The 19,202-nt window shown below is 35.1% G+C and overlaps 1 non-coding gene across 1 annotated transcript; it reads left to right on the top strand.

The window, feature by feature from the left end:
* The first annotated feature begins 3,683 nt into the window (after positions 1-3,683).
* Positions 3,684-3,790, top strand: LOC137769745 (U6 spliceosomal RNA). Its single transcript, XR_011075061.1, has one exon. It is a non-coding gene; the product is annotated as a U6 spliceosomal RNA (small nuclear RNA).
* Positions 3,791-19,202: the final 15,412 nt, after the last annotated feature.

Below are 19,202 nucleotides of genomic sequence, written 5' to 3'. Positions count from 1 at the left end.
TTCTGTACGAGCTTCATGTTTTATTCATTAAATAATTCGAGTTTGTAGAAGAAGTTATGTGTTTTCACAAATCTTATGTTATAGAATAGATCCTTTATTCCAGGAACACTCAGCTTCCTACTGTGAGAAATTCACTTGTTTCCAAAGTACCAAATTTAGGTAATGCATGAGAATGTAGACTTGTATACCAAAGAGAGAGGGAAACATTCTACACAAAGAACTGAAAAAGATGGTCTTTAAAGAAATGCACCAATTAGTTACAGTACTCTTTCCGCAAATTTAGGATGATTTGAGTTCCCTCTTAAAAGAAAGTTTCATCTGTCCCTTGACTTCTATTAAGAGTTTCTTATTACAGCTATCTGGACTAAAACTCCTGTGAGAAATTTATTGCAGTTAAAAATATTGGGAGTGATTGTGATAACCAGTGCATTTGAAATAACAAAAAGATCAGCTTGGTTTCCCGTTTCCACCACAAAAACACACTGCACTAAAAGTTCAATTCCATATATAAATGGAGACATTATCAATGACATGGCAGAAATCAAATTATCAATGGTAAATAAATAAGAATTTCTTCAAGGTTATAATAATGGCTTCCAAAATCTAATGGAGTTAGCCAAAATAATTTTCTAAATAATTCAAAATATGAATGCAATGTATTATTGATTCTCACATGAAGATTTTTTATGTATATTTTGATAATTGAGTAGGTACAATACACAAAGTTCTATGTCAAGCATTGTGGAGAGGTAAACAAAAATGTTTTTAACTTGCAATATGGATGAGTAAAAAATTTACATATATATATTTTAACAAAGATTTTAATAAGACTTACTATAGAGTCAGATTGTAATAATTTCTAGTATCGAGTCCAAATTTGTTATAAGATTGTAGTTAAGGCGAGGTTCAGTCTAACAAAGAGAATGTCTAATGTCTAAATGTTTGTGTCCCTTTAAAATTCATATGTTGATATCCTACCCCCGAAAGGTGATGGTGGAAGATGGGATCCTCAGGAGATGGTTGGGTCATGAAGGTGGAGCCTTCATGCAAGGGATTAGTGCTTGCTCGCTCTCTCCACCCTGTGAGGACACAATGAGAAGTCTTTGACTGGAAGAGGTCCCTCACCTGACCATGCCAGCACCCTGCTCTCAGACTTCCAGCCTCCAGAACTGTAAGCAATGAATTCCTGTTGTTTATAAGCCACCCAGTCTGCTGTATTTTGTTATAGTAGCTCCAACAGACTGAGACAAGGATGACCTGGAAAGCCAGGTAGAAGGTGAATTTGATGGGAAAGATATATTAGTCCATTTTGTTACTGCAACTCATCTATTCATGCATTTAACAAGACAGGTAGGAAATACCTATTTCCCAGACAGTATAATGTGCATTAGAGATGCAAAAACAAGTAAATTAGACAAGGTATCTTCACTTAAGATGATCACAGTTTAGACAGTTTAGAGAGAATAGCAGACAAATTGAAAGTTAGCAATATAACATTTTCACTTCAGCCATAAAATTACAAACACTTTATTATTAATGGATGGTGTGAAGCTCATAGCCAAGCCTGAAGTTATCTAATTAGATTTTCAGAGGATTAGTAGGAGTTATAAAAGTTAAATAAATTTAGTCACATACCAGGCAGAGGAAACTGTAGGTAAAGACAGTTCAGAAATAGCATGGTAGACAGTAAGCAATGTAAGAAGTTTAAGATATTCATGGAGCAGAGATTACAGGTCATGTGGCTTTGAGACACAAGATGGGTGAAGAAGGCATGGGGAAAACCATTCCGTGGCTTCCAGCAGAATGAGATGCACAGGATACAAGTGCTCCCTGAACTTGAGAAAGGATACAATTCAGCTACTTCAGGGAAATTCTCCACTTGATGGTAAAGCACATATAATTCTCCTAGTGTCTTCTTTATCCATCAGGATGACTTTCCTGGGAATGATGAGCTTGAGTTGTCCATATGGATAAGCATGGGCCTGGACGCGAGTCCTTCCAAGATGGGTCAAATTAGAGCTTGTATTCCAGCCATTTTACTAACATCCTGGCCTCAAATTCTGCCCTTACATAGCAATGATACTACCATCCTTCCAGTTTCCCGAAACTGAAACATGAAATTATCTATCCATCTCCTCCAATATATCCCAATGTCCCCAAACACAAAGTCACCAAGTCCTAGCAATCCTGTTTCCTAAATATCTCTCTAAACTGTCCACTCACACATTGGCACCTTCATGGTTACTGCCATCTTCACTTTTCCCCTGATATACACTCACTGCTGACTCTTTTCTCTGTCTAAATCTTGGTCCTTTAAATTCATTTTACACAATATAGCCAGAGAAATCTTTCTAAGACAAAATATTGAATATGACACTTCCCTACAGAAAACTCTTGATTAAGTGTGTCTTAATTTTAGCTGGGTCACAGAACTCCTTGAGAAGGTGTTTTAAAGGTTTGGATTGTCTTCTCAACAAATAATAATAAAAAAGAATTATAAGTCATAATTTTTCTTATAAAAATTCAGGAGATTCATCGAACTGTGAGGCTCATATATTGACATATTATGAGGGGCACATAAATTCTGTATCCAAAGTCACTTCTTCAGGGACAACAGGAGAAAGCAGAGCTCCAGAGTTTGCCTTCAGAAGTGCCCAGTTCTATCCTGACTCACTCTCATTACTTTCCTCGTTGTTTAAATGAGCCTTACTCCACTTTCAGAGATTTAACACATAATTTTCCCAAATTCTGTAATTCCTTTTCTTTTTTTTTTTTAAGGAGGTGTTTATGTTTTATTTATTTATTTTTAAAAATCTTTATTGGAGTATAATTACTTTACAATGGTGTGTTAGTTTCTGCTGCATAACAAAGTGAATCAGCTATACATATATCCCCATACCTCCTCCCTCTTGCATCTCCCTCCCACCCTCCCTATCCCACCCCTCTAGGTGGTCACAAAGCACTGAGCTGATCTCCCTGTGCTATGTGGCTGCTTCCCACTAGCTATCTATTTTACATTTGGTAGTGTATATATGTCCATGTCACTCTCTCACTTCGTCTCAGCTTACCCTTCCCCATCCCTGTGTCCTCAAGTCCACTCTCTACATCTGTGTCTTTATTCCTGTCCCACCCCTAGGTTCTTCAGAACCTTTTTTTTTTTCTTAGATTCCATATATATGTGTTAGCATACAGTATTTGTTTTTTCTCCTTCTGACTTACTTCACTCTGTATGACAGAATCTAGGTCCACCCAACTCACTACAAATAACTCAACTTCATTTATTTTTATGGCTGAGTAATATTGCATTGTATATATGTGACACATCTTCTTTATCCATTCAATCTGTCGATGGATACTTAGGCTGCTTCCATTGTAAATAGAGCTGCAGTGAACATTGTGGTACATGATTCTTTTTGAATTATGGTTTTCTCAGGGTATATGCCCAATAGTGGGATTGCAGGGTCGTAAGGTAGTTCTATTTTTAGTTTTTTAAGGAACCTCCATGCTGTTCTCCATAGTGGCTGTATCAATTTACATTCCCACCAACAGTGCAAGAGGGTTCTCTTTTCTCCAAAACCTCTCCAGCATTTATTGTTTTTTTTTTCTTTTTTTTTTAAGTTACATTTTAATTATAGAAGTAATACATGAACACATTCCCCTTTTAAAATTTCAAATGTTATATCGTGCTTGCTTTGGCAGCACGTATACCAAAATTGGAACGATACAGAGAAGACCAGCACGGCTCCTGCGCAAGGATGACACGCGAATTCGTGAAGTGTTCCATATTTTTATAAAGATGTTTAAAAAAAATGTTATAAATAAGGCTTAGGCCCTTTTAACACTTCTCCCCTCAAAAAGAAAATCTGGTTCCCCCCTCCCTCCTCATCTGTAGCCACGGTTTTGAAACTGATATATATTCTGGGCTTTTTCCTGTCTCCTGTGTACATAATATTTTAATATATGTTAGCATTTTATAGATACATATTGTTCTGCCACTTGCTTTTTTTCTCTTATGTACATTTCGATCTGCCTCATTCCTTACAAATCCATTTAATGCAAAAAATTTTTAAATAAAAATTCCATAATTGTAGATGATAGTAGATCGACTATAACACAAATAATTATGAGTGCTGATTACTAATGAAGCAATATGTGTTGGAAGGAGACGTCATCTAAATGGGTCAAGCCAATCTAGGGAAGATTATCCTCTAATCTAGTGGCTGCATGTACAACAACATTCCACAGAAAGCTCAACAATTAAAGGGAAAGGGTGCTATTTTAGGCTCTTGGAAAATAATGTCCTTGGCCTAGATTATTTGAACTACTAAATGTTTCCTTCTGTGTGGTCCAGCATTTATTGTTTGTAGATTTTTTGACGATGGCCATTCTGACTGGTGTGAGGTGATACCTCATTGTAGTTTTGATTTGCATTTCTCTAATGATTAGTAATTCCCTTTCAACATCAGAACTTCTCAGCACATTAATATGGCCTCTGTTTAAAAGTCTTTCTAGACTGGTTTCTGTTCTGCTATAACTTTCCTGTCTGAGCAACAAATCAGCTATCATTGTATTTATTTGATTATCATGTGCCTTTTAAGCCATAAGCTTTACTTCCGTATCCACTGTTATGCATAGTTTCTGGTGCTTTACAGGTTCTCAATAAATATTTATTGAATAAATGAATATTGGTGTAATGCAAGGTGATATATTAATTAGTGTTACATGACAAATTGTGGCATAACCAGCAAATCCAAATTTCAGTGACCTAAAATAAAAAGTTACTTTACCACCGTGCAGCTGTCCATCAGCTATGGTTTGACTTCTCTCATGGGTCTTGGATAGGAAAGCCTGGACTCCTGGCTTGAGGTTAGATTTAAATTATGCATCGTCAAGGCAAGCAATATTGGCCCCAATGGGGTAAAAACTAGTTCATGATGTATGTATGCAATTTACATGTTACAATGATTTGTGTTACTCCAAAAGGTCACATTATAGAAGCAAAAGTAGTATACCTGTGGGATTAAAATTTCATGGGTGGGAGGAGGCAATTAGGGGGAAAAATGTTTTATAAGTTTCCTTACAGTATCAACATCATAGTAAGGTAAAGAGACACTAGCTTAGGTTTTTCCTCCTGTTTCATTCTGTGATTCAGAGTGAATGGACATCCGGGCACACTTTTCCTCCAGGCAGAGGCCAGGAGCTCTGAAAAACCAAGACAAATCACTCATGCACATCGAAAGTCTCTGTGTGCTTATTTCTGCTCACTTTCTATTGAAGAGGGCAAATCACAAGTCTGGTATTTAACAGGGCAAGAAAGTTTACTCTTGGGTATTCTGGTAGGAGACACCACAAAATTCACAAAGCAAAGGATACAGATACATAATTACGTTATAACCAGGAGTGGTGAGTTAGATACAATAATCCAAGCTACTACATAAGAATTGTGGAGTTCCAGGATGAGTATAAACAAACTACAAAGTGTCAGTCTTCAGCGCAAACATTTGAGATTAGAATATGTCAAAAAATAAAAAAAAAAGCAGGGTTGAATATTATATACAGAATGGATAAACAACGAGGTCCTACTGTATAGCCCAAGGAAATATATTCAGTATCCTCTGATAGACCATAATGGAAAAGAATATGACAAAATGTATATATATGCACAAATGAATTAACACAAACTTGTAAATCAACTATACTTTAATAAAATAACTTTTTTTTTAAAACAGGGTTGAAATTTGCAAAACCAAAAAAAAAAAAAAGAATTTCCTTCTGTCACTTTTATTTTCTTCTTGAACTTGCATTCTGATAGTCTGACTGTACAAAATGCTTTTTAGTTGACAGTAGACAGTGTTCTGGATTTATTGAAATTTCAGGTGAAATCTGAAGTATTTGCAAAATCCCTTCATTTTAAGCTACAATAAATAATTCAGGAGTTAATTCTATAAACTGAAAATAAAAGTTCACAGAGCTTAATTTCATTAGCAGTTTTATCATTTAAAAACATTAACAGAAAACTCCTATACGGTACTTTCCTATGACAGAAATAATCATGCCAGTGTACATAAATTACTAGGAAATTATAGCATAGGTAAAGTTACTGGACAGTCTAAGCTCTCCATCACTAGGGTGGAAAAAAATACTTCATACACAATAAACAAAGACCAATCAAGATTTATACACTGAAGAAAATCAGCTAATATGAAGACTTGTTAATTTTACATATTTTATAAGAATAATACCAAAGTCTGTTCTGTGAACTTGGAAAAAGTTGATTATTAAAGTGAACACTTAGAACAAGCTATTCTAAGTAATAATAATAATTAATAATAATAAGCTACATCCACAATACTAGAAATTAAAATGAAGCTAACAAAATAAACAAAAAAAAAAAAAAAAAGGAAGAAAAGCTTTTGAGTCCTTCAAGTAGACAACTAAACTAAATTAACAAAGTAAAAGCATTTTGGAATTAAACATTGGCTAAAAGGTAGAACGTGGTTAATCTTGCAGACCCTGATGTCAGTTGCCTGACATGTATCCTAATTCTACTTAATTAGTCATGGAAAGATTCACTTTCCTCATCTAACACTCAAGAGCAAGTATAACAAGTATTATTTATTCTCTTTTAATTACTAGGTTTTATCCTTTAACCTCCTGGAACAGGTTATACAAATTTTGCCATAAAAGGGCACATAGTAAATATTTCCATCCCTGTCACAACTACTCAGCTCTGCCACTGGAGTGTGAAAGCAGTCATAGACAATAAGTAATTGGATGGGTGTATTCCAATAAAGCAGATAAAGGCAGACAGTGGCTAGATCTGGCCTACAAGCCTTAGTTCACCAATTTCTGTAGTAGAAGAAGTTCAGTCCTAAAATAAGTTTGTCAAAGTTCAGCCAGATCTATCTGATTCCATAATACATTGAATTTCACTGTAAAATGCTACCTCCAAATACCATCATTTGTTTTCAGAATTATTCACTATTTGACTAGCATCCCCTCTCCCAAACTATCTCGTTAAGGTATAGTTATTATCATGGTGACAGTTTACAAAACAAACTATTTTAAAATATGTAGGTTTACCATATATTATGTTATCTTAACCACAGTAGGAAGAAAATAGTGATATATAACATATTACCAACAAAATAGATCAAAATACTAAGATATGTTGCCTTTTAATAAAAGGTCTGTAGTAGACTTTACGTCGCCTGTCTCTATTTTCCTGTATTTTCTATATATGCTATCATGTGGATGTATATTATACTATTCAAGAAAAAATAAACTTTAATTTTTAAATGCAGCCTGGCAACCGAATTGAACAAGGAAGCACTGGAATTTCCACTGTAGCTAAAATAATAATAATAGTAATAACTTTCTTTCCTCTATAAAAATATTTCAAAATGTACTCATTTATTTTTTTAACTTGTCATTTACAAAGTAACTTGTCACTTACAAAGTAACTAAGAAATATCTGGTTTGGTGTTTACCCTGGAAATGATTAGCATTGATATCCAATTTATCCCCCCAGTTTAGGTGGTGGGGTAAAAGTGAGGGATGAAAGAAGCAGAACCCTTGGATGAGGGCCCAGCTATGGTGAAGGGGAGCTGGCCTCAGAACAGTCCTGTGGGATTCTGTTCTAATTCCTGGATTCCTGCAAGTGGGCACTGGGCTCCCAGACAATCCAGAAACCTGGCTCCAGCACTGGCTGTGGACACAACGTCCCCAGTTTCTGCAGGTCTATCAGCTGTTCTGGTAGGCTTGGCAAGGATTTCCTTTAAATGCAGACTCAGTGCTAGAAACTTGAAATGTTTGCTAATTTGGGGACAGCCTCCATTATCATTAATAATTTACCAACTATTTTAATACCAAATATTACTATGACCAAAGCCTATTATATAGCATAACATTAGTAGTTTGTTTTAGCAAAAAGGTTAGCTGTCTTGTGTAATGTGTGCTCATGGTGAAAAAAGTTTCCTAGGAAGCAGATACCCAGACACAGATAATATTTCCTGGTCACCTGCAAGTTATATGTGGCCATATGACTGATTTTTAAGCCAATGGAATGCTGATCTAATATATGTGGTCAAGGTCTAAAGCTGACACATTATAAACTTTCTCACACACTTCCTCATAGAAGCCTGGGATAAAGAATGCTGCTGGGATACAAGAGGGTACACTGGCCCATCGCAGACCCCCAGACCCCACACTGTGAGCAGAGTGTCCAGCTCCCAGACAGACACATCCTTCAGTAAGGATTGGTGGTCCAATGACTACCCAATAAGTCAGCAAGAGACTTCCATATCATTGATAAACTGCAGTTTGGGAGCTTGTTACTGCAGCATGTATTCAAATAACTAATAGATGATCTGGAGGTGGGCTCCATTCATAATAAAACATTAATGTATGTGGCCCTGGACTGGAAGTCGGTGGTAGTCACTGAAGAAAAAGACCTAACAGAATGGAAGGCTGAAAGAGCACCATGATGCCGCACAGAACACATAGTAAAACTAATGCCGACAGTAGCGTGAGAGAGTAGTGTGTGTAGCTGGAGGGGAATGGTTGGAAGCCATAATGTTAGTATATCTTAATTGTTACCCATTAATCACAGGAAGAGATGAGCTAAGGTAAAATATTTGTTAGCAGAATAGAGATAAGGTCAGAAATTTTATTTGGATAAAATGAACTTCTAGTGATAAATGCAATGGTAAAGATCTCAAACTAAAAAAAGCTCAAAGATTTTTCACTTAGACAAAATGTTAAGTGCTGCTTTCTTCCAAAAGTTTATTATTTCAGATGCTCACAAGGTGGCTGTTTTTAAGCTGAGTGAAAGAACTATGGGTCTGAAGTAGCAAATAGATAGTCACGTCTCAGAAAGAAGGATGTGAAGAAAATAGAACCTAAGCCTTTTTATTGTTTTAAGAACTAAGATTCAAAGAATGTCTCTTACTGCAATTTAACCAATCAATCCCTGTACACACCTTTATTCTAATAGGTAGAAAGAATAAAAGATGACATGGACACATGTAGTTTATGATGTTTGGTTGTAAGAAAAAAAGGAAATACTATTTTCTCATTACTTAGGTGAGGAAATTACCTGCTGAGAGTGGAGATCAAAGTTTTTTCTTGGAACATTTGAAGAGAGTAGAAGATAAAATATGGACATTGTTACTGTGTAGAAGAGGAGACAGTTAAATAGAAATAACGGAACCATGGTCCTTTATTACTGAGTGGCTGGCTATGATTGAGGCTACAGGTTTGTGGAGCTACCTTTATCTTAATGTGAGCATGTGAGTGTGCTGAGTGTCACTCATGTCCCCTGTGAGCGCAAACATTGATTTGACTGAGAATTGGTGTTTTCCCAGGTCAACATGAGGAAACAACATGAGGTCAGAGACAGAAGAGCAGGAGAGATTCCAAAACTGGCAAGAAAATGGTTCAGGTGAAATCACCCTAAAATTTAAACCAGATGAGGATGGATAGAAAGATATGCAGGAATTCATAAGTAAGCACAAATCAAAGCAGTCAATTCTGTAAAAGGTAAACTGTGTATTTCATATAATAGAAAAATGAAAGAATGAAAAGTTGTGATCAGAAAAGAAGTTAGGATGCTTTTAGATAAGGAACATCTGTGGAAAGTTACTCAGGAGTGAAATATATGGATCTGAAAGGGGTTTTGAGCAGGGCAGTAGCTGACCCTTTCTCCCATCTCTAGGGTATGTGGGGCATGGAAAGATGGTCACCCTAAGAGCCAGCCAAACATACATGCTTTCTTATTCTCCACCCCAAGAATCCACTGACTGGACAGCATAGAATTAAGAAAGAGAATACATTTATCCTAGCACAGAAATGAATGAGAGACATTACATCAGATGAGAAAAATCCATAAATTCATGAAATACAGAGACCTATGAGAGCTTGTTGATTGAGAGAACAGAGCATAAGATGATCTATAATAGAAGGTGCTGCAACGGAGGCCGGGCCGACCTCGCTGAAGCCTCAGTGGAGATGGGGCCAATCTTACTGAGACTTCTTGCCGACTCTGCTTTCAGATAAATAAAATGGAGATAAAATGCAGCTGTAAAGAGGGACTTAAAAATGGAGATATCTGTCTGTTATAATATAGCCAAATGATAGAACTGAAAACTATGCTTCAGAATAGTTACACCAGTTTGTCCCCTTCTCTGCCCTCCTCCTGAACACCTGAGTACACAGTGAATGGCAGCCAGGCATTTGCATTTAACCCTATAAAAAACCTGAGGGTAATTTAAAAGAACTGCCAAGAGAAAACTGGGTTTTCTTGTAAAAATTGATCACTCCATCACAAAGACATCCTGCAGGACCCAAAGGCCATCTCCCCAACAACACACCCAAAATAGGAGCCAAGGATTCAATGATCTCACCAGCATGAGTTACAGCCCTTATCAGCCTTCTCTTTAGTCAGAGAGCCATTGTGGGAAAAGATATACATACATAGCAGCATAGGAAATCTATAAGAATTATCTATAGTAATCAGCATAGTCTCCCATTTACCATGAAAAAAGTAACATTTAAGAAAAAAAAAAAAAAAAAACAAAGATTATTTATTGACAATAAGTTTTAGAATCCAATTAGATTCAAAAAGATATTGCTTCCAAAAAAGTCAGGAAAATATTAACAAGAAAAATAATAGTTTAATCAGAAGAATGTAAACATTCTTAGAAATTAAAATTATTAATGCAATAAAAAAGGTTAGTTAAATGATAGAGTCATTTTGCAAAACAGTTTTGTATAGCTAAAGAAGACAAGAATCTTCACCATAAAAGTACACTTGAAATCCTACACAGCATGAAATACTACCCAAAACAAAACAAACAAATCACATCTAGCAACTTCATTCGGATACTTCAATGATACTTCAAGAAGATAGAAAAGATCCTTAATCTTCTAGAAATAAAAAAAAATAAAAGAGGCCACTTTGAAAGAAATCATAGTGGCATACACTTATTAGAATAAATGTATGTTAGAGGACAACAGAAAATGAATTCAAGTATGGGAAAATATTTATCATAGAATTCTGTACTCTTCTAAACTACCAGTACAAATAGATATTTCTGTTCATTTTCAGTAAAAATGAACATATTTTTCATACAGAGGTAATGTCCAGTAAAAGAAAAAGGGAAATATGAGAGAATAAATTATAACAGCTATGATACCCTTGTTCTAATTGATGAGCAAATCTGTAACAGACTGAGAAAAACCTGTACAGGTTGTAGCAGAAGATTGGAAGTCTCTTGGGAGAATACCATCAGGAAGGAAACATTTATAAATACTAAAAAAAAAAAAAAAAAAAAAATGATAGAAACACTGATGAATTTTGAGGGTATGTTGAAATCTTATAGCTTGTTCATCAAGAAAAAGGAAAGTCAAATGAAAAACTCTCGAAAAACAGGAGTTGTGAAAGAATACCATAATCTGAGTAGAAAGAAAATTAAACTGTTGTGTGGTTTTGAACAAATGTTGTAGTACCTAATTATTCAGGTTGGGCTAAACTCTGCTGCAGTCCACACACACCTGACATCTCAGAGGTTTGTACATCATCAGTCAAGGTCTGTCCTAGGCTCTGGGTCCAGAGGGTGGCTGCCTTCCACATGGTGACTTAGGGATACAGGTTGCTGACATCTCATTATTACGTCATGTGGAACACATGGGGTTCAGGTCACTCAAACAGGAGAATAATGTGGTAGAGTGTCAGACAGCAATGCTGACCCATAGAAGACACTAAACACTTCCATTCATTGGTAAGTTCTGGTTCCACATCCCTGACTGTAAACGATCTGGGGAGTGAGGGGACCCTCACTGGACTGTAAATGCCTTCACCACAGAGTGTGGAACATGAGAATCCATTTGACCCTGGCACTAGAAAATTTCTTGTTCAACTGCTACAGAGAATCTGGCTTTGGACCTGCAGAGAAGAAAATTAATCTCAGCATATTTTTTTGGATTTTTCCATAGCCAGTGATATTGTAGCCATAATAAGATGAGCATTCTTTGTTTTTACACATGTAGAAAATAGAAGAATAGTTTATTTATCATTTCAAAGAAAAATGTGATATAAAAGTAATTTTATGATTTAAAATAAAACCATAGTTCTCAAGATGGAAATTAGTAGGGAAAAGGTAAAGTAAATAGAAAAAAAGCATGAATATCTATATCTTATATATCAGAGAATCAAGAAATACTGCTTAAATTTAATGGAACAAAAAAATAAAGATAACCAACTAAAAACTAATATAGAAAGTACAAACAATTTGAAAAATGAAGTAGGTATAGAGATGACATGGGATGTGTTTAAAAGTCTTGGCTTTTTTCGTAGTGAGGGGCAATAGATGTTAATTGGATTAAGAAAAATATAAAAGTTTATTTAAGATACAGAGGAATTCAAAAGTATTTAAAATGAAAACATTTAAAAATCGTTTCTGTAGCAACTAAAACTGGAGGGCAGAGGGTGGGTTTGAAGATTGTACCTATTTATTATGAAAGTTTCCATATCATTTAATTGAAACAAGATGACATATGGGACTTCTGTTATTGCAGATGGATTTCTGAGGTCCCAAAGCTGAAGACAGTGAATTGATGAAGGCCCATTCATTTTTGTGAGAACTGTTAGTGATCCATAGGGTCCAGAGGATAGTTCTCTAATTCTTAGCCCATTACCCACTTTCTGGTTATATGAAAAAATAGCATAATAAGTTCAGAAGTAAGGAGGGTTTCAAAGATTCACCAGCACTGTCAATTCCCTGATAAAGAATATCAGCATAACTTTCCTTTCCCTATGGTAGAAGAGTAGTGATGTTTCTCTTCTATCTTAAGACAAATGAGGGATGGCTTCAAGAGAATAACTCAAAAAGATTGGGTTTGTTTGTCCAAAAGACTGGCTTCTTGGCTCTGCTTGGACGTTGCTGGAGCTGGGAACCGTGTAGACCATCATAAGCTGCTACCTGCTTGTGGAGTTAAGAGAGATTTGAGAGAGTCATCTTTGCCTTCTGGAGTTGGGAATCTCCTAGTGAGTGGTTCTCATTAGGAAAGCTAAAGATGGGAAGCTGGTTGGAACTGACAGGGATACCAGGTTAAAACAGAAGTCGGGAAAGGGCTGTACCTTTCTTCCAGAATTTCATCAGTTTTAGACTGACCTCAGTGAATACCAGAGAGGGAAGCCAGGCTGAGCCATCTTAAAAGGGATGCCTGTGGTGCTGAAGCAACCCCAGAAGAGAAGGTTTTGGGGATTTGTATCACTGAAGGAGGACTTGAGGGAAGTCACAATAGTTTGTCCACTTCAGAGAATAGTGTAATTATTCATTTGCCCCACCTGGAATGTCTCTGACGCGCTCATAATCACCCTGTATGCGATAGAGGCAGCATTTGTGTGTGTTACACAGTGAGAACCACTCCAGCCTACAGCATCATCTGTCAAATGAGATCTTGTTCTTTTCCTTTTATCTCTCTCCTCCACCGTGTCCCTGGGGGAACCAGAAGCAGCTTGGATGGCAGGGGCATAGGACTGAAAGAAGAAGACAAAAAGACAGGTCTTGTGATAGTCACCTGAACAAGACTTAAAATTCTTTGATGAGACTCAGCTTCCTTGTCATCTTTCATTGATGTTGGCAAAGAGGAAAATCATATAAACAATGAATAAGATAGGTGTCATGCCCATTTCCTATCAAATAAGCTTCCTTAGGATTTTAGTTTTCCTTTGAAGATGAAGCAGCTTCTACATTTGTAACTTTGAAAGTCTGAGAACTTGCATTTTGAGTCTGTATTCAATTTTTTTGTTTCTTTTAAATGTTATTTTTTAGCCTTTTGATCTCAAAGATCTCAAAACATTCTCTAGATGTTTTGAGGCAAGCTTTGTACATTACATTATTCACAGCATTACAATTTGCCATTCATTGTTTTATTTTTAGTATTCTTTTATCTAGTCAACTTCCTAGCATTATCAGTTAGCAGAGTTGGAATAGGAGCACTGTCAATGTTATGTGTGTGTGTCCATTTGTACCTAAGTTTGGAAATAATTCATATTTTGGAAAAGGTTTAAAGACACTAAATTCAGTCAGGCACACTGTAGGAGTCATGCTTTCAACATAAATCTTTAGTTATAATAGTAGTATCTTTGATTTCTAGAACTTACCAGAGTAGGTATGTTCTCAAATCTACTTTTATCCATCCATTCAACAAATTCTTAGTCATCAGTAGGTACACAGAATATCAGGCAAACCAAGAGATACAGTTATTTCCTTCAGACAGATAATAAACTAAGGGAGCTAGAGATAGTAAATATAAATAATACTAGTAAATAAATACTAGTGATTGGAAACATGTTTTTAAAACACTAAAAAGGAAAAAGATGAGGTGTTTTAAAGTACAGACATTAACACTGAGACCTTAAGCATGAATAATACATTCATAAGAAGAGAGGTGAAAGTATCAGAAGTCTGGCATGAATATGTTCATTCTCTGTGTAACTATTGTGAGATCAAAAGATGGATTTCATATTACAGGAGTAGAGAGATTAGATTTCATAACTCTCCACCAAAACTAAAATTTGGAAACAGCTTTCCTGACATGTCTATCATGTATGAACACCTTTGTGTTTCTAGTTGTAATAAGCAATATTCAGAGAGATTATTTCTGCTTCAGAAGGAACATGTCTCTGATTTTATCCAAGCTTGATCTTTTTGGAAAAGAAAACCCAAACAAATGAGTACATCCTGTCAAAAGCAGACACAAGTCTACAACAGAAATTGTATGACTAGAGTCATCTTCGGTTTTGACAACATAGACAATATTTATTTTCAACAAACACACATTGATGCCTCAAAATAATCCAGATCCAAGCATACAATATGTGAGTCTGTTTTATCCTTAGTCTATTTACCCTGGTCAGTAACAGCTCTTCTGGCTTACAGCAATTTCAGAAGCGACAACCGTCCATAAACTTCTTTATAACCCCTCTGTTGTGCAAGGTGTAATCTCTAAACCACATCCCTTATGCCATGCCAACAATGGTGTTTCAGCATTAGAGAAGCAAGGCCCTGTGTATCTTTCATTCTCTCAGAGAGGTCTGCAACTTTTTAAACATACAATGTGGCCTTAATAAGACTTAAGGAAATTAAGGGAAACAACTAGATTCATACACAAAGTAAATAGGCACAGAGAAAGCTAATGGCCTGGAGATAAATGTTAAGAAGCTCTGCTCAGTGACTGGCAGAGTCAGCCAGCAACATGAAGAGTGTATGCAAAGGACAGTCAATAAGCAAATGTGAAGATGGATTCCTAGTGCCTGTAGGTGCCTGTATTAGTTTGCTATTGATGCCATAACAAATCACCCCAGCCTTAGGGAAAATCAGTGTCCATGCCTTTCCGAACTTCTAAAGACTACCACATTCCTTGGAAATATGCCCCTCTTCCTTCATATTCAAAGCCAGAAATATTGCGTCTTCCTCTGACCTCATCCCATTTGGGTAATCCTGGACAATTTTCCCATCTCAAGGTCTTTAACCCCAGCCACATCTGCAGTCCTTTCCCAGGTAAGTTTATATAATCTCAGGTTCCAAGGATTAGAACTAGACATCGCCGGGGGACATTATTCCGCCTACCACAGTGTTCAAAAATTTCACGGAAATTACTTATGTCATGGAAATTCTAGAGAAAAGCTAGACTTCTTATCTATTGGGGAGGATCTATGGTTTGTTATGTTCTGGTTTGAATCCTAACAAAAATATCATTTTAGACATGAAAGATGAAATTTAACAACAGTTTTTTTTTTTGTTTTGTTTCATTTATGCTTTGTGGAATAGAGAAGCATTTATTACCTCTTAGTGTTCCCATTTTTTCCCTCTAAGTATATAGGACAAAATGCGCTTGAATTCTTGAATGAGATTATAAAATCAGGGAAGTGGAAGACTTGAAAAAGAGAGGTAAAAAGCTGTGCACATATTTCCATGTCAAACCTTGTGTATGTATGTCAAAGAAAAGAAGTTAGTATTCCTTTACAATTAATCATTTTTATATACCTTAATTATTTTTACTTTGTAAACCTAGTCAATGAAAAGCTTCTCTCTTGTTATTCTAAAATCAAGAAAATCTATAGTTTGTGTTTTTAAACTTCTTCAGGGTTAGATATAACAAGACTATTGCATTCATATTCAGCAGTATTTTGTCACAGTCTTTTGACAAACGTAGTTTATCACCTTAAGGGGATATACACATTCTTCTACTATGGAAATTGTAACAAACACTTACATAATTTCAAACTCAACAGTCTTTAGGTGACAACTCTCAAAACTAATTTATTGCTCTCTTTAGTAAACAGATATACACTGCAATATAATTTCACAGTGAAGAAATATAGAATAAACATGATTTTAATTTAAATTTTAAGGTGAGTAACATTCAAATACCTTCTCATTTTCTTTCATAGTAGTCCAGAGTTTTGCAATCTCAAAAAGTATTGGGTCAATAAATTCTTTATTCCAAATTTCACTACAAAGCTTCTGATTTAAACTAACATTTTATAGAAAGCTAAGACAATGTATTTGAGACCTGTAAAGTTTTTCCATATATAAATTATCTCACTTATTTGTCCTGGGGTAGATATTAGATTCAACATTTATAGATGATTACTCTGAGTCTCTTGAGTTGAATAAACCTGTTCAAACCCCAGATGCTAGTGACCCTGAATTTACACCTTATGCATTTCCTTTCACACCACCAACTCTTAACTTTTCTAAGCAGAAGTTGTAGTGAGCTGTTGGCCCCTAGCTCCTGCACCTGCAGTGCTTCCCTTGTGGTACCCTTTTCTCATGCACTAGATGAAAGTCAGATATTTGCTTTCTATTTATAACATGTTACTCCTTTTATCCCAGTGTTTCTTCTCAACTCCCGTTTACAAGTCGGCTATCTCTGGGTTGTGTAATCATCCATCAAAATACATTTTCTTGTAGATTAACTTTTCTCTTAGTCTTAATAACTTTAATCAAAAATTTTTAAATATTGGAACTTGAATGAGAAACTTGCTATGCTTCCTTTCTAGGAGATGGACAATGGCTTTCTATTACATTGGTAAAAAAAAGAGATGTGGATACATTTTACAGTATCAAAAATAGAATAGGTTTTTAAGATAATGTTTAAACTAAATTATTTTGAATAAATTGTCAAGCATTAAATTATTTCAAATTTTACACAAATATAAAATGTAAAAAATACATCACTAAGCTGTATCACAATAATTTATTTCAATTAGCATTGTCACACCAATGCTGTCTTTGTTATTGGGACTGAACGGTCCTTCTTGAAATGTCCCAAATTTATTCTTTGTGCAGGAATGTGATACTATAGTCAGACTGTCTTGATTAATATAGAAAGGAAATTTAACTTTCTTTTGGTTACTTTCTGCCTCATTATTTTCCTATATGCTACTGTCTATATATTATTTTCCAAAGTTCAAAATATAGCATATAAATATAGAATGAACATGTGTCAAAATCAACAAACCAATAACATGGAACACCAAAAGGACTTCAGAAAAAGAGGTTACACAATACAAAGGTTGGCAAACTATGCCCCATAAGCCTAACCCAGCCAGTTTCTTTAAATAAAGCTTATTGAAGCACAGCTACATTCTTTGATTATGTATTGCTTATGTCTGCCTACAATTTCTATAATGATAGAATAGTTGAGGCAGAGACACGAACTTCAAAACAGAAAATATTTATTATCTGACCATGTACAAGAAAGGCTTGTTGACCCTGAAATAGTACTTCACAAAGTCATTTACAGACGAAAAGAGCAAAGAATATGAAGTTAGGGGACATACAAAACTAGTTCTTCCCCTATGGGATGATACAAGTGTAACCTTTGTGGTTATCTTGTCTATTGGACAGCAGTCTACAAGTTAACCTTTAACTTCATACCACCTGGATTCTCACCAAATAATAAATTGCAACATGGAATACTCATACCTACTTCCAAATCATTAAATGGTCCCTCAGATGCTCCCTAAGCATTGCCTCAGTATGTCATTGAAAGGATATTTTGTACTCTCTTTTGATTGCCAATTGTGGGAAAATTTTTCTTATTACCACTGAAGTAAAAAAAAAAAAAAAAAAAAAAAAAGATAATCAATCCAAATTCAATCTTTTGGTTTTTACTCTGTTATCTAACCATATCTCTGTCCTAATTTCATCATAATTTGTTATGAGGGCAGTTACTAAGGCACCTACAAAATGTATAAAACATAGTGTCTTAAAATTTTCCCTCTGTATGATTTGATTTCTCCAGCCCTTAGACTATGACATTACCTTTATACAACTGTCATTTATTTTATTTTACATAATAATATATAATTATTTTCTACACATGAGGAACTCTTATTGGGCTATATTACAGTTTGCATTATAGCAGATATCACTGCTGTTATTAATTACTATTTATTAAATTAGGTAGATTTTTAATGCTTTCTGACTTAATTTTCATAGGATACTTTTAATTGCAAATAGTTACATATCACATGAAACTATTTATTTCATAAACAAGTAGGATAGATTTCTCTAGTCTATGCTTTAGAATATTTTTTAAGTCAAGGTTATATTTATTTGGAAACCTTTAATACACTCCCAAGATGTTGTTGTCCTGTATCAATTGTAAGAGCATTTCATTGTTTTCTTGCTACCTACTGAGCTGGAGACATTCTAAAAGTGTCTTTTATTATAACTCCTAAAGCAATAGAAATAGTGCTTGACCCCTTTTGAATTGCTGAAGCAAATGCTACATTGGCAAGTTGCTGTTTCCAACTCATTATTGAGCTTTTGCTATGACATATTTATGGGTTCAATCATCTATTGCTGCCAATAATATTATTTTCTTGATATACTGGTCATTATTTCTACAAACCATGTTAACTTCAGTAACACATTTAGGTAAAAAGACATTTGTTTTTGTCAAAAATGATTTTTTTCATATATCTTCATGATGTACCCAAATTTTAAACTATCAAACGATGACCCCAAACACCGTAAAAGAAAGAATTAATATTATGTTTAAAATTTTAAGAATATGTATAAATACCTAACGCTGAACTTCAAATTTTCGTGTGCACAATAATTATATGGAAAGCTTTTCATCATGCAGATAACAGGAATCCACCCTTAGAGATGTTAGGATTA

This window comes from Eschrichtius robustus, chromosome 9 (genome assembly GCF_028021215.1).
Source record: "Eschrichtius robustus isolate mEscRob2 chromosome 9, mEscRob2.pri, whole genome shotgun sequence".
In the NCBI taxonomy this organism is placed as follows: Eukaryota; Metazoa; Chordata; class Mammalia; order Artiodactyla; family Eschrichtiidae; genus Eschrichtius; species Eschrichtius robustus.
Note: the sequence above shows the minus strand (reverse complement) of the source record. Positions and strands in the feature narration are given on the sequence as shown.